Below are 15,687 nucleotides of genomic sequence, written 5' to 3'. Positions count from 1 at the left end.
CCTGACCTAAACTAGGGAGATTCTTTGCACGAAGCCCAATAGGAGGCTATGGGGAACCTAGTGTTGTACTAAGTTGAACAAGTATATATAACATGAACAAACACATGAACAAGTATGAACAAACATGGGCAAACATGAACAAGTATGAACAATTACATACATATGTCAAGGTGTGTGTATACAATGGAGTTTATAAAGGTATTATACCTGTAAGGATGATCCGTTTGTATACACGGGGCTCGGGACTTATACTCGGGGAGAGGCCCGTTGAGTTTATTCAAAAGCTATGTAAACAAGTATTTACAAGGGAGGTTGGGACTTATACCTACATGGAGGCCCATGGTATTTTTGGGAAGATTTAAAGAAAACCTTCATTTTTGATTTGTTATTCAAGGTTAAAAATCAAATTGATCGAGGTATGTACAAAAAGGTGTATGTACAATGAAATACCCAATTTCATGTAAGGGAATGAGACTTATACCTATGTGGAGGCCCATGTTTTATTTTATAAAACATGGTTGATGGATATGTGCACAAGGAATGGGGCTTACACCTATATGGAGGCCCATTTGAAAAGAAAACCAAAGAAAATAGTTTTAAAACTTATTTTTTGATTAACTACTTTTTACAAAAAAAAAATGTACAAAAGGGGTTTGGGACTTACACTCTTTAATATTCAAGAGGCCCAATGAGTTTTGAAAATGACTTGATCAATCAAAAAGATTTAATCAAGAGTTTCTGAAAAGAAAACCAAAAAGAAAAGGTTTATTTGTTTAAAAAAACTGTGATCGTTTGTTTTAAAACGGTTTGAAATTTGAAAGAAATCAACTTAATTAAGATAAAAACAAAGATTATACTTAATTAATACCTAAATGATTAGGGTTTGATCGCAAAATATTCACAAGTGATTAGGTTAAAAAAAGTCAAATAAAAAACAACATTTAAAGTATCAAAAAACACTTAAAAACATGTCATTTTAAATTTAATAAAAATATATCAAATAAATATTATTTTTGTGATTTTTTTGGATATTCATAAAATATATATATTAAATAAAGGGTGTACAAAAAATGAAGTGAAAATGAATTAATTTGATTGGTTAATTAATTGGTTAAAGTTGTAAAGAAAAATGAAGAAAATAAGTGTTTAAAAAAAAGGTTTTGTCTTCACAAGGGTTTGAACCCACGCCCTCACTCTCAAAATTTTCCAACCAAAATTCAAAATTTATGAACAAAAAGCGCGCCAAGAACACAACCCCAATTTGAATTTGAAAATTCTCAAAACTGAATTATTTGGATTAAGTGAATAGCCTATCTTGCTCGATTTTTCACAAGGAACACGATGGGGCCATTTAATTTCATTTATTTTTGCTCTAAGACCATTAATTCTCTGATGAACACGAAGAACCCTAATTCTGAGATTGATCATGAAATCATGTATGATTGATGAATTATGAAATTGATTGAGGGTTAATGATCAGTGATAGTGCAGAAACAAGATGGCAAAGCAATATTTCATTTATGATGCATGATTCATTGAGTTCGAAGTTCATAAGGCTTACCTCGAAAGTTTGCAAAACTGGAAATTGAATTCTTGCCTGGAGATGTTACAGACGTTGTTGCTCGATCTGGACAGCTTCAATGGACCTTAGGGAACATGTTTGAAGGCTTTGAGTGATCTGAATTCACCTGAGTGAGGCCATGGAATCCGATCTGCAGTTACTTGGAGTGTGAATCGAATTTGATGATTCTGGTGTTACAGATCATGGATGATGATTGGGATAGTTCATATATGGTATATGGAATGTGTTTGGATGATTAGCTTGGACAGAAATGAGCTTGAGTTGAATTTGGCATGATAAGGCTAGTGTTATGCATATTTGGGAAGTGAGGTAGTGATTCTGAGTTCTAGGTGTTTTTGGGGTGTATGAGTGGATCAAACACATCCTATATGATGTTTATGAGCTGTTGGAACCACCATTTTGCTCAGAACTTCAATGGTTTAGAGGTTGAGATTTCTACCTCTTTGAAAACTATGAAACTTGCAATTCAAGAAAGAAGAAGAAAACCTATGATTATGAGGTTTTGGTGTGATTTTGAGAGTGGAAATGACCTCTATTTATAGGCCAAGTTTTCTGAATACAAAGCCTTGCAAGTTGATCAAAGAATGGTGATTTGGCATTTGGAGATAAAATGGAATCTTTCACATTAAATGCAAATGGTTAAAATGACTTAACCATGATTAATCTTCCAATTCCATTCTGATCTCAAATCAGAAAATATCTCTCAATTATTGCATTGGTGTATCATTCCTTGCATCATTTGGTAGAATGGTTCAAAACTTTGGCAAAATGACTTGAAATTTCAAGTGAAATGATCACTAATGGCAAAATTCAAAACCATAGCTATGCTCCATATTTTTTCATGCTTTTGGAAATTTTGGAAAGCTCATGTTATGTACTTCAAAACCCTAGTTGAAAGTTTCTTCAAGACCTTTAAGGAAATGGGTAAAAAGATCCATAAACTTTGAAGAAAATGAGATTTTAAGTGCATTTTTCAAAAGATACCAACTTTGAAGCTCCATATCTCTTAAATGGTTGATCTTTTGGAAAAAAAAATTATGTGACAAAGTTGTTCATTGGATCAAAATCTACAACCTTCATGTTGGAAGTTTTTTTCACTTTGTAGGTGAAATTTTGAGTTATTCCCTTCCAAAGTTTGGAAAAAACCATTGAAAAACACTTAGAAAATTTTCTAAGTATGAAAGTCAAACTTTTGACTTTTTGATTCTTGATTGATTTTCTTGATTTTCCTTGATAAAGTGACTTCATATATCATATATTGATGATTTAAAACTTCAAAAGTCATGGTTGACCAAAATTTCCAAAAAGTCAATGCTGATCTTGTACAGTTGACTTTTTTAGACGAATTGCGTTTCTGGAGATTTCAAATTAACCAAGCTATCCTCACCAAATGAATGGTATGAATGGATCACATTGAGTTATTGGAGGACCTTGAACCATGGTTTAAGTTGTGGCACCATGTTCTGACTAAAAAGTCAGTTATTCAGGTGAATTAGGTCAAAAACCCTAATTGTCGACCTGATGAATTTGATGACTGTGGATCTTGAATTGAGATACAATTTCCATTGGATATTGTCATACGGATTATTTGAAGATGATTGAAACCTTTGAGTGATCCCCTGAAGGTTTTTAGGGTTTCCCAAATGTGATCCCTGATTTTAGTCCCTAATAGTTCAAAACCCTAATCTGATGATTTGAAATTTCACTGTTGATCAATCCTTGTGTAGGAGATGTCTTGAGCCAATAGATTAGGTCAAAATGATGTACTTGGGGTCTTGAGGTCATGTCCCAAGTCATTAGGTCAAATCCTGAGCAAAAGTCATGAGTATGCTATCTTCAGTCAAAACCCTAATCTGGTTGATTCAGAGCCTTTGAGCTTGTTGAAATGAACCTTTGAGGACCAATTGTTGATTGCTGATGAAGATAGTTCCTTTGAGATGAAGGGAGAACAAAACCCTAATTGATTGTTACTTGTACTGATGAGTGATTTCTTGATTAAACCCTGCTGAGTCACAAGTGGCAAACACAAGCTATCCAGTTTGTTAGAGATGCAAATGATGTATATACAAGTGATATGAGGTGGTATCTTAGGTCAAAAATTGGGGTATGACAGAATGGCAGCTAGATTCCTTGGGGCAGAAGGACCTTCAACTTCTGTAGGATCAGCAACTTCTGGGATGACTATATCAGGGTGTTCCTTAGAAGGATTTTCCCTCAGAAAGTCAAACAAGGACTTGAAGTCTCCAGTCAGAACTGGATACTTAGGTCTCCAGACCACAATGTCCTTGCAAGGATTAGCTTCCATTTCCGCAGCAATTCTTGCCTCTTAAAGTTCATCAATGAATTCCTTCTCTTCAAAACAATGTCTCCCACCAAGACGACTGAACCAGAAGTCTTCATAGTTTCTCAAAATTCCATAAGGTCGTGGAGCAAGTTCTACACAAATTTCCTGAAGTTCTTCAAAATAAGGATCTGCTTTTCTTCGGAAGATTCTCCAGAATTTTCGCATAGCAACATCATTTAAGCCAACATGTTCAACAATTCTGAGAGTATCAAAGACTCTTCTGAGATTCCTCTTTACCATTTCAAAAATTACACCAATAGGATATGCTCGGCGGGATTTGATTTTGGTTATGGGAGAATCTGGTTTAGGGACAGAATAGGGTTGAGGCTCTCTATCCAACCGAAAAGATGATTCTGCTTCATTCTCAGAATCTAACACTACCAGTTCAGCTTTAGGACGAGGCTTGGGAGTGTAATTGCAGTCACGGAGCAATTGCTCATGTGATGCAGAATCTGGAAGATCAGATACAGAGGGATTGATTTGAGAGGTGGAAGGAATGGTTTCATAGTTTGCATGAGGTGGTGGTTGAGAAGTGGATATATTTGTGTGAGGTGGAAAAAGAGTTTGAAGGGGTTGTATATCAAGAACAGGGGTTTCAAGGGCCTGGTCAGAAGCAAGGTTGTTTGTGGGTGGAGATGAAGGAATGGGAACATTTGTTATGGGAGAGTGAGGAGGAGTAAGAGTTTTGGTTACAGGAGAAGAAGAAGGTGTGAGAACATGAATGTTTATGGGTGATTTTGATGGGGCTTTTTGTGGTTGATTTACTGGTTCAGGGGTTTGAGCAACAGTTATTGGTGCAACTTCTGAACGTAAAGCAGGAACAGAATCAGGTTCAGAGAGATGAATACCTTTGGATAGCTTCTGAACTGCTTCAAACACAGCCTCAAGCTTTCTCCGCTTCTTACTCTTCTGCTCTTCCACAACCTTTGCCTTCCCAAGAGAGATTTCTTTTCTTCTGGCAGATTCCAGAGTCTCCTTCTCACTATCAACAACCTTCTGACCTTCAACTTCTTGAGTTGTTGGTCCTTGAAAGATTTCTTCTTGCTGATTCACAGCTTCTGCTTGCTGATTCACAGCTTCTTGAACATCCTCATCTTCATCTGAGGCATCAATTATCAGTTTTCTTTTTCTTGCCTTCTTCTTCTCAACAGCTTTTTCCGTTTCCACATTTTTGTTAGAAGGCTTTCTCTTCTTCTTCTTCTCAGCAGTCTCCTTCTCATTCTTCTTATTTGCAACTGAAGTAACCTGAACTCCTTTAGCAACAACTTCTTTTTGAACGGCTTTCTCAACAGTAGTAGCAGCAGCTACACTCTGGACTACCTTCTCCTGGTTATCAGAAGGATGATCAAATTTTCTCTTAGTCCTTCTTTCCTTCTTCACAGCAGCTTCAGGAGCAGCTTCTAAAACATCTTCTGAAGCAGCAGGCCTAGAAGTAGAAGCTTTCTTCCGACCTCCTTTAGCAGGAGCACCTTTTACTTTTACTTTTTCTTCTTTTTCTTCCTTGAGTGAATTCAGATATCTAGTTCTGACTTCTGGAAGCTCACTTCTGAAGAAGGATTCAAAGTCAGCAAGAATAGGATCTCTTATGCTTCTTGCTCCAGGAAGAGGTTGAGGGGTTTGTCTGATAGCATCAATAACACTCATCTTTCTCAAGGTGAGAGCATTCAAGCAACTTCTAGTATTAACAGCAAGATCTTTGATGATCCCTTCAGCTTCCAAGTTCTCAACAATCTTGGAATGAACCAGAAGGTTTGTAATGATTCTTCCAAAAGGAATAATGGTACACTTCTTTGTTCTGAAGGCATTTCCTGAATCCCTCACAGCATTCCACATGTGGTTGAAGATTATGTAGATAACATCAACCTTCTTCTGAGTGGCAATGCAATACAGAATGTATTTTTGCTCATTGTTTACAAAATCTGCAGAATGGGTTGCTTTCCTGTGATAGAAACACCCCAGAAGAATCTTGGTCCAGATTTTGTAAAGATCCCTCATGTCCTTGACACGACTTGTTTCGTTTACGTCTGTATAAAGAGTAGTCAAAACCTCTTCCCAGTCAGCCCCTTGATCAATTTTATAAGCACCTTCAGGGTTTCTTAGATCGAACATCATTCTCAGGATGTTTTCAGTAACAACCACAAACTTCCCATGGACAAAGGACAAAATAGATTTAGGAGCAACCACAACATGCACCCAAAATTCCTTTACAAGATCTGGGTAAACCGGTCCACAGAACTCAGCAAATAAAGAGGTCCATCCTTGAAAGATGATATCTTCTTTAAGGCGAAAATCATGTTCTTCGAGACTATCAAAGTCTACCACGAGTTCACAGATAACTTCCAAATCCTTTTTGGGAATAGAGCAGGCGATAACCGGAACAATTTGTTTTATCTTCTTCTTGAAGATGGAGAGGAACAGATGAGCCAACATTGTGAGACGATGAAGCAGCCATTGAAACAGTACAGAGATTGCAAAAACTATTTCTGGGTTTGCGCTTAGGGTTTGAGAAAAGACCACAAAGGTTGCAAAAATGCATGCAAGAAGAAAGAGAGAATGGGAGCGAAAAAGATAAACTTTATGATTTTAAATGTATTTATAGAGACGGATTTGAAAAAGAATGCAATAAAATTTTGAGAATGAACAGTTACAGAATCAAATGAAATCAATTGCATTAAATGATGAGTGACGTTAGGTGAGAGATCGTGGTAAATGAAATGATTTAACACAGTTACCTAGGGCGGCGTCCCATCAGATTCACTCACGCTTTTACCAACTGTACAGACACGTGTTCACACTCAGAATACACTTGATGACAGCTGTGTTGTACTGAGAAGAACTTTTCATCTTCTGATTCTGATCACTGCTTCTAATTATTATTCTTTAGAAATGATCTAGTTCTAATAGGATCATCTTTCTTTCCAAGGATCACATCTTTCGAATGAGCTGAGGTGAGTCTAGAAGATCTTCTGACTGTTGGCTCTTCAGAAATTATGAGATTCTCTAAAGATGAAGCAACTTGATCTTCTGATCCTTTGCTTCTGAGACTTCCAGCTTCTAGAGCTTTTCTTCTTGGTTCTTCAGCTTCTGATATATCAATATCTATATCTGCAAAATTCTCAAACTGCTTTGGCTTTTCAAGACCAAGCTTATCATCAAATCTGATATTGATTGATTCTTCTACAACTAATGTTTCAGTATTGTATACTCTGTATCCTTTAGAGCGTTCAGAATATCCAAGAAGAAAACATTTTTGTGCCTTAGAATCAAACTTACCAAGATGATCTTTAGTATTCAGAATAAAAAACATACATCCAAAAGGATGAAAATATGAAATGTTGGGCTTTCTGTTCTTCCACAATTCATAAGGAGTCTTATTTAGAATAGGTCTTATAGAGATTCTATTCTGAATATAACATCCAGTTTTTATTGCTTCTGCCCAGAAGTGCTTAGCCATATTGGTCTCATTGATCATGGTTCTGGCCATTTCTTGCAGAGTCCTATTCTTTCGCTCTACAACTCCATTTTGATGTTGAGTTCTAGGGCAAGAGAAATCATGGGCAATACCATTTTCTATGAAGAACTCCTCAAAGAATCTGTTCTCAAATTCCCCACCATGATCACTTCTGACCTTTATGATTTTGCACTCCTTCTCAGATTGGATCTGAGTGCAGAATTCAAAGAACACTGAATGAGACTCATCCTTGTGTTTTAAGAACTTTACCCATGTCCAACGGCTATAATCATCTACGATGACAAATCCATATTTCTTCCCTCTGACAGATGCTGTTTTGACTGATCCAAACAGATCAATGTGCAGAAGTTCTAAAGGCCTAGAGGAAGAGACAACATTCTTAGATTTGAATGCAGGTTTGGAGAACTTGCCCTTCTGACATGCTTCACAAAGAGCATCTGATTTGTATTTCAGATTTGGGAGTCCTCTGACCAAATTTAGTTTGTTAATCTGAGAAATCTTTCTCAAACTAGCATGTCCTAATCTTTTGTGCCAGACCCATTGCTCTTCAGAAACAGACATAAGGCAAGTCACCTTTTGCTTCTCAAGATCAGAAAGATCAATCTTATAAATGTTGTTCTTTCTCTTGCCTGTAAATAGGATTGAGCCATCCTTCTGACTTACAGCCTTGCAAGACTTTTGATTGAATATTATATCATAACCATTGTCACTTAATTGACTTATGGACAATAAGTTATGCGTTAATCCTTCTACAAGATGTACATTAGTTATGAAAGGAGAGTTACCAATACTTATGGTTCCAGAGTCAATAATCTTGCCCTTCTGATCTCCTCCAAACTTGAGTTCTCCATCAGACTTAAACACCGGGTCTTGGAACATAGACCTTCTTCCCTTCATGTGTCGCGAGCACCCAGAGTCTAGGTACCATGACATTTTGTGCTTTGTCTTCTTTGCTGCCAAGGATATCTGCAACAGAAATTATCTTCTCCTTAGGTACCCACAATTTCTTGGATCCTTTCTTGTTAGTTTTCCTCAAGTTCTGATTGAACTTAGGTTTAGCATAATAGTTAATACGAGGAACAGCATGATATTCTTTAGGTTTGGCAGCATGATATTTTTTAGGTTGTGTCACATGCTTCTTGGTGCGTGTAGTGTGAAAACTCTATGCATGTGAGGTGAGCCTAATATCATGTGAGTGGCCATATTTGAACTGCTCATACAATAGCTTGTATGTGATTTTCAACTCATCATTAGTTTCAAATTTATGTGGGATATCACTCTCATAGCCAACGCCAATCCTTTTGTTTCCAAAAACTCCATATATCATAGAAGCAAGGTGACTTCTGCCAATACTTCTAGATAGAAACTTCCTGAAGCTCGAGTCATATTCTTTCAGAATATGATTGAGGCTAGGAGTGGATTTTTCTGATTCAGAAGGAGATCCAATGTCTTTGGATAATTTTAAAACTTTTTCCTTCAGTTCAGAGTTTTCTACTTCTAGCTTCTTAGTTTCAGATTCAAATAGCTTTTTCAGCTTTTTGTATTTGATACTAAGATGTTCCTTGAGTTCTAGAAGTTCAGTTAAACTGGAAACTAACTCTTCTCTAGATAGTTCAGAAAATACCTCTTCAGAATCTGATTCTGATGTAGATTCTGATCCATCATTCACTGTGGCCATCAGTGCAAAGTTTGCTTGCTCGCCTTCAGAGTCTGATTCTGATTCTGATTCAGAATCATCCCATGTTGCCATAAGACCCTTCTTCTTATGAAACTTCTTCTTGGGATTCTCCTTCTGAAGTTTTGGACATTCATTCTTGAAGTGTCCAGGCTCATTGCACTCATAGAAGATGACCTTCTTCTTGTCAGATCTTCTGCCACCAGAAGATTCTCCTCTTTAAGGCTTCCTTGAACTTCTGAAGTTCTTGAACTTCCTTTGCTTGCTCTTCCAGAGTTGGTTTACCCTTCTGGAGATCAGGGACAGTTCATCTTCTTCTTCTGATTCTGAATCTTCAGAATCTTCTTCTTCAGCCTGAAAAGCGTTAGTGCATTTTTTAAAATTAGATTTTAATGCAATAGACTTACCTTTCTTCTGAGGCTCATTTGCATCCAGCTCTATCTCATGGCTTCTCAAGGCACTTATTAGCTCTTCCAAAGAGACTTCATTCATATTCTTTGCTATCTTGAATGCAGTCACCATTGGACCCCATCTTCTGGGCAAGCTTCTGATGATCTTCTTTACATGATCAGCCTTGGTGTAGCCTTTGTCCAGAACTCTTAATCCAGAAGTTAGCATTTGAAATCTTGAGAACATCTTCTCAATATTTTCATCATCCTCCATCTTGAAGGCTTCATATTTCTGGATTAGGGCTGAGCTTTGGTCTCCTTGACTTGAGCATTTCCTTCATGGGTCATTTTCAATGACTCATATATATCATAGGCAGTTTCCCTGTTAGATATCTTCTCATACTCAGCATGAAAGGTAGCTTTCACTGGATGTTTTTAACCATCCATCAGAAGATCCCATAAGTCACCATCTACACCAAGGAAGTAACTTTCAAGTTTATCTTTCCAGTATTCAAATTTTTCACCATAAAATACTGGTGGTCTAGTATAACCATTGTTACCATTTCCATTGTGTTCCTCAGCAGAGCCAGATGTAGATGTAGGATTAGGATCTTCACCAGCCATCTTTTACTGAAGCGTTTTTATCTTCCTGAATCTTTTCTAAACACGGTTAAGTGCTTGCACCTTAGAACCGGCGCTCTGATGCCAATTGAAGGATAGAGAAACACATAGAAAGGGGGGGGGGGTTGAATAAGTGTAGCTTTAAAACTTGTAAGATAAAAACAATTTGCACAATGATTTTTATCCTGGTTCGTTGTTAACTAAACTACTCCAGTCCACCCCCTTGGAGTGATTTACCTCACCCGAGGATTTAATCCACTAATCACACGAGATTACAATGGTTTTCCACTTAGACAACTTCTAAGTCTTCTAGAGTATACTGATCACAACCTGATCACTCTAGGAACAATCTGCTTAGATACCCTCTAAGACTTTCTAGAGTATACTGATCAACAACCTGATCACTCTAGTTCTTACAGCTTAATGTAAACAAATTCTTTTAAGAGTTACAATGATTCTTATAAAGCTATTATCACAAATGTGATTTTCTCTTAAGTTTAAGCTTAGTCTCACTAGAATATTACAACAGCAATGTAGTGAGTTTGATGATGAAGTTTGAAAGCTTTTGATTTGAACAGCATTTGTGCAAGTTGGTTCAGAGTTCGTAACATTGCTTCTCATCAGAACTTCATATATATAGGCGCTTGAGAAGATGACCGTTGGGAGCATTTAATGCTTTGCGTAATCCGTACAGCTTTGCATTTAATGTTTCACACTTTTGTCAACTACCTCGAGCCTTGCTTTCACTGTGTCTACTGACGTTGCCTTTAATAGCTTCTAACGTTCCTTTTGTCAGTCAGCATAGCCTGCCATTTTGTACTTGCTTCTAATCTGATGTTTGTGTAAACAACGTTTGAATATCATCAGAGTCAAACAGCTTGGTGCAGAGCATCTTCTTGTCTTCTGACCTTGAAGTGCTTCTGAGCGTAATACCATGAGAACTTTAGTGCTTCTGCTTCTGATCTCAAGTTCTTCTGATGCTTCCATAGACCCATGTTCTGATTCTGCTTGACCATCTTCTGATGTCTTGCCAGACCATGTTCTGATGTTACATGGTGAACCTTCTGAGTTAGTGCTTCTTGCGCTGATTTTGTGCATACTCTTTATGTAATTCCTGAAATGGAAATTGCGTAGTATTAGAGTACCACATTATCTCATACAAAATTCATATACATTGTTATCATTAAAACTAAGAATATTGATCAGAACAAATCTTGTTCTAACAGGCAAATCCTTTATCGCAGCATAAAGAAGCTTCAGTGAATCTGATAGATCCGCACCCCAATGTCATTCAAATCTACGACATTCGTCAGACAGGGGAAAATCTTGTCAATATGCACGCTAGACAGGCTGGATACGGCCATGTGCCACCTGACAACTACTTCACATGTGAAATTTGTCCAAAGAATAATCAAGGATGTGTTGTAGTTCAAGCTGCATTACAAGAACAAATGGACTTAGGATGGATTCAACACATCCGAGTCAAAACTGAGCACGACGTCAACATGGTTCAAGGATGTCCAAAAGAATACAAAATCTACAAAGTTGAAGATCTCGAAGGATCGGTAGTCAGGTTCCATAAGAATTTAAATGGACTTTCCTACTTCGGAACGGATTTCCATCTTTACAGTAGATGCAGAATCTGTCAAAGAAATTCACGAGGATGTTTGCGCGTTCGCAACGACATTCAGAAACTGATGGATGACAATACCATTACAGTTCTTGACAAAAGAGAAGATGACGAAGTCTTTACCGTAACCCCTCAAATTAATCAAGTTGAACCAATGCAAGTCAAGTATGACAGCAGGAAGACAACAATTGTTCCATTAGTCATGTACTTACCAGGTCCTGTACCGTATGAGTCCAGCAAGGCTATACCATACAAGTACAATGCTACATTCATTGAAAAGGGTAAGGAAATACCATTATCGTCTGTTGTCAACATTGCTGATGTTAGTCGAGTCACTAGAAGTGGACGAGTCTTCAACAAAACAACAGAAAATGCGGAAAAGCCTTCTGAAGAAGCACCATATAGGCAAGACAATCATCCGACCAATGCTGTTCAAGCGAAAGAAAATGATGAGATCTTGAAATTAATCCAGAGGAGAGAGTACAACATTGTAGACCAATTGCTACATACTCTGTCTAGGATATCTGTTCTCTCCCTACTATTGAGTTCTGAAGCTCATAGGGAAGCTCTACAGAAAGTTTTGGAAAAAGCTTTCGTAGAACCAAGCATTACTGTAGGAAAATTCAACAGTATCATTGCCAACATTTCCGCGAGAACTAACTTGAGTTTCTGTGACGAAGATCTTCCTGAAGAAGGGGTGGACCATAACCTTCCACTTCACATCTCAGTTGGCTGCATGAATGATGTTCTCACAGGAGTCCTGATAGACAATGGATCCTCTCTCAACGTCATGACCAAATCAACATTGTCAAGACTATCCTTTAAAGATTACCCGCTAAGGGACAGTCACGTTATCGTCAAAGCATTTGATGGATCAAGGAAGTCAGTTTTTGGAGAAGTGGATCTTCCCATAACTATTGGACCTCAGACCTTCAAAATCACTTTCCAAGTTATGGATATCCCGGCACAATACAGTTGTTTGCTAGGTCGCCCATGGATTCATGAAGCTGGGGCAAATACTTTAACACTTCATTAGAAACTGAAGTTCATAAGAAATGACAAATTGGTAACCGTGTGTGGAGAACGAGCTTTGATCTTCAGCAACCTGTCATCATTCTCCGACATAGAACTAAAAGAAGTCGCTGGGACTAAATTTCAATCACTTTCCTTGGATAAGGAAAAAGGAAAGGAGAAAGCAGCGTCTATTTCTTCTTACAAAGATGGAATCCAAGTTGTAAAGGATGGCACTACCAGTGATTGGGGGCATATTGATATTCTTACCAACAACAAAAACAGAACAGGAGTTGGATTCTTTCCAACATCATCAAAAGCTATTCCAGGGATTGAGGTAGTTCTCCCAATTCAAGAAACTTTCTGCAGTGGAGGTTTTCTTCAACCTGTTCAACAAACAGTCAATACCATCGGTACGGAAGACGCCGATGAGAATTTTGAAGTGGAATGTATGTCCTACCTTCTCGAGGAAGGATACATATCCCTATTAGAATCTGATTCACCTTGCTGTTATCCAACTAAAGGATTTGAAAGTAAGACTCAACCAAGCAGTGACGAGGTTGCAAACAGCTTCACCACCAGAAGTCATGGTTCATCAGAAGAAGTTCCTCCTATCCCCGAAGAAACTTGGGATACATTAGGAGAACCACGCGGAAAATTTGACTACATGGTGAAATACTTCGCTCCTAAAAGTTCAAAAATCTCTCTTGAAGACATTGTTCCAACTGGATGGAACATTGATTACGAGTACCTTACTCAGCCAAAAGAGATATACAAGCCTTGCTATTCATCATCATCAACTGGTGAAGTCATCATTGAGGATTATATCCCCAAGTCACCTTCCGATGCTACAGATTTAGAGTTCACATACCTAGTCAATGCCATCTTGGGAGAAAAGCAAGATCAAAATACAGTAGAGGATGGTCTCGAAAGTGCTCAGACAACGAGTCTCTCCATTCAGAAGATTGGAAGTTTCCTCAAAAGAAAAAACGACATACTCCACTTGGAAATGGGTATGCTCACACTGCTCAGTCTGCTGAAGTAGAAGAATATCGTCTAAGTGTTGCAAAGACAGTGGTCGGTAAATCAAGACCTACCACAGGCCAACTTAAGCTTAAGGTGCCAGATTACCTAGTGCACAATGGGGTTCGCCACTATTGGACAGCTGTTGAAGTTTCAACTACTTAGGAAAATGTCCCTCTTTGCTTCGCCCAAAGAAATAGAGTTTTGTTTTTATAGGGTCTTTGTTTCAAGAAGTGACTGTCGATAAATAAAAATGTCATTTTGTTCCTTCATTAGTTTTTCCTTTTCTTTTTTTTCGGAAATTGGTAATCCTAAAAAACACCCTAAAAAACATCAGAATATTCCATTAACTGCATACACCGAGTCTTCCCTCGTTGTATAAATAAAACTTATCACATATATGCAGATTAATCATAAAATACCCCGTTGAAACGTGCGATCGTATGACTTTTCCAAGCTTTGGGTTTCTTGTATTCGAGGCAGAGGAAGAAGAAGTCGAAGAAATATCAAAGGAAATTTCACGGTTACTTCAACAAAGGGAAGAGGCCATTCAGCCATACAATGAGCCTCTAGAGATCATTAACCTTGGTTCCGATGGAAACATAAAAGAGGTTAAGATTGGAGCTTCGCTCAATTTAGAGATCAGAGAGAGTTTGATACAGCTGCTCAAAGAATTCTCAAATGTCTTCGCTTGGTCTTATCAGGATATGCCAGGGTTGGATACTAGTATAGTGGAGCATCACTTACCATTAAAAGCAGAGTGCCCTTCGGTCAAGCAAAAATTGAGAAGAACTCATCCGGAGATGGCCATGAAAATCAAAGAGGAAGTTCAAAAGCAAATCAACGTTGGTTTCCTCGTCACTTCAGAATACCCTCAGTGGTTAGCTAACATTGTTCCCGTTCCTAAGAAAGACGGAAAAGTCCGCATGTGCGTCGACTACAGAGATTTGAACAAAGCTAGCCCTAAGGATGATTTTCCTTTACCACATATTGACATGTTGGTTGACAGTACGGCAACATCCAAAGTTTTCTCATTCATGGACGAATTTTCGGGATACAACCAAATCAAAATGGCACCTGAAGACATTGAGAAAACAGCTTTCATCACCCCCTGGGGCACGTTCTGCTACCGCGTTATGCCTTTTGGACTAAAGAACGCAGGGGCAACATATCAAAGAGCCATGACTACACTTTTCCACGACATGATGCATAAGGAAGTGGAAGTCTATGTGGATGATATGATTGCCAAATCAGAAAATGAGGAAGATCACATACAGAATTTGAAAAAGTTATTTCAACGCTTACGAAAGTTTCAGCTTCGCCTGAATCCCAATAAATGTACCTTTGGTGTCTACTCAGGAAAACTCCTTGGTTTCATCGTCAACAAATGAGGAATTGAAGTGGATCCAGAAAAAGTCAAGGCAATTCAAGAAATGCCTTCACCCTGAACCGAGAAACAAGTTAGAGGATTTCTTGGACGTCTGAATTACATCTCGAGATTCATATATCTCATGACTGCAACTTGTGCTCTAATTTTCAAACTTCTACGGAAAAATCAGAGTTGCGTCTGGACAGACGATTGTCAGAAAGCGTTGGACAGCATTAAGGAATATCTGCTCGAACCACCCATCTTGTCTCCTCTAGTGGAAGGAAGACCTTTGATAATGCACTTAACCGTCTTAGAAGACTCCATGGGTTGTGTCCTTGGACAGCAAGACGAGACGAAAAGAAAAGAGAATGCCATCTACTACCTGAGCAAGAAATTCACTGACTATGAATCCCGCTACTCCATGCTCGAGAAAACCTGTTGTGCTTTGGCCAGGGCTGCCAAGCGTCTCCTCCAGTACATGATTCGACATACTACTTGTTTGATCTCCCATATGGATCCAATCAAGTACATCTTTGAGAAGCCTGCTTTAACTGGGAGAATTTCCCTTTGG

This window comes from Vicia villosa, linkage group LG7 (genome assembly GCF_029867415.1).
Source record: "Vicia villosa cultivar HV-30 ecotype Madison, WI linkage group LG7, Vvil1.0, whole genome shotgun sequence".
NCBI classification, from domain to species: Eukaryota; Viridiplantae; Streptophyta; class Magnoliopsida; order Fabales; family Fabaceae; genus Vicia; species Vicia villosa.
The sequence above is the reverse complement of the archived record's forward strand: the minus strand, read 5'-3'. Positions refer to the sequence as shown.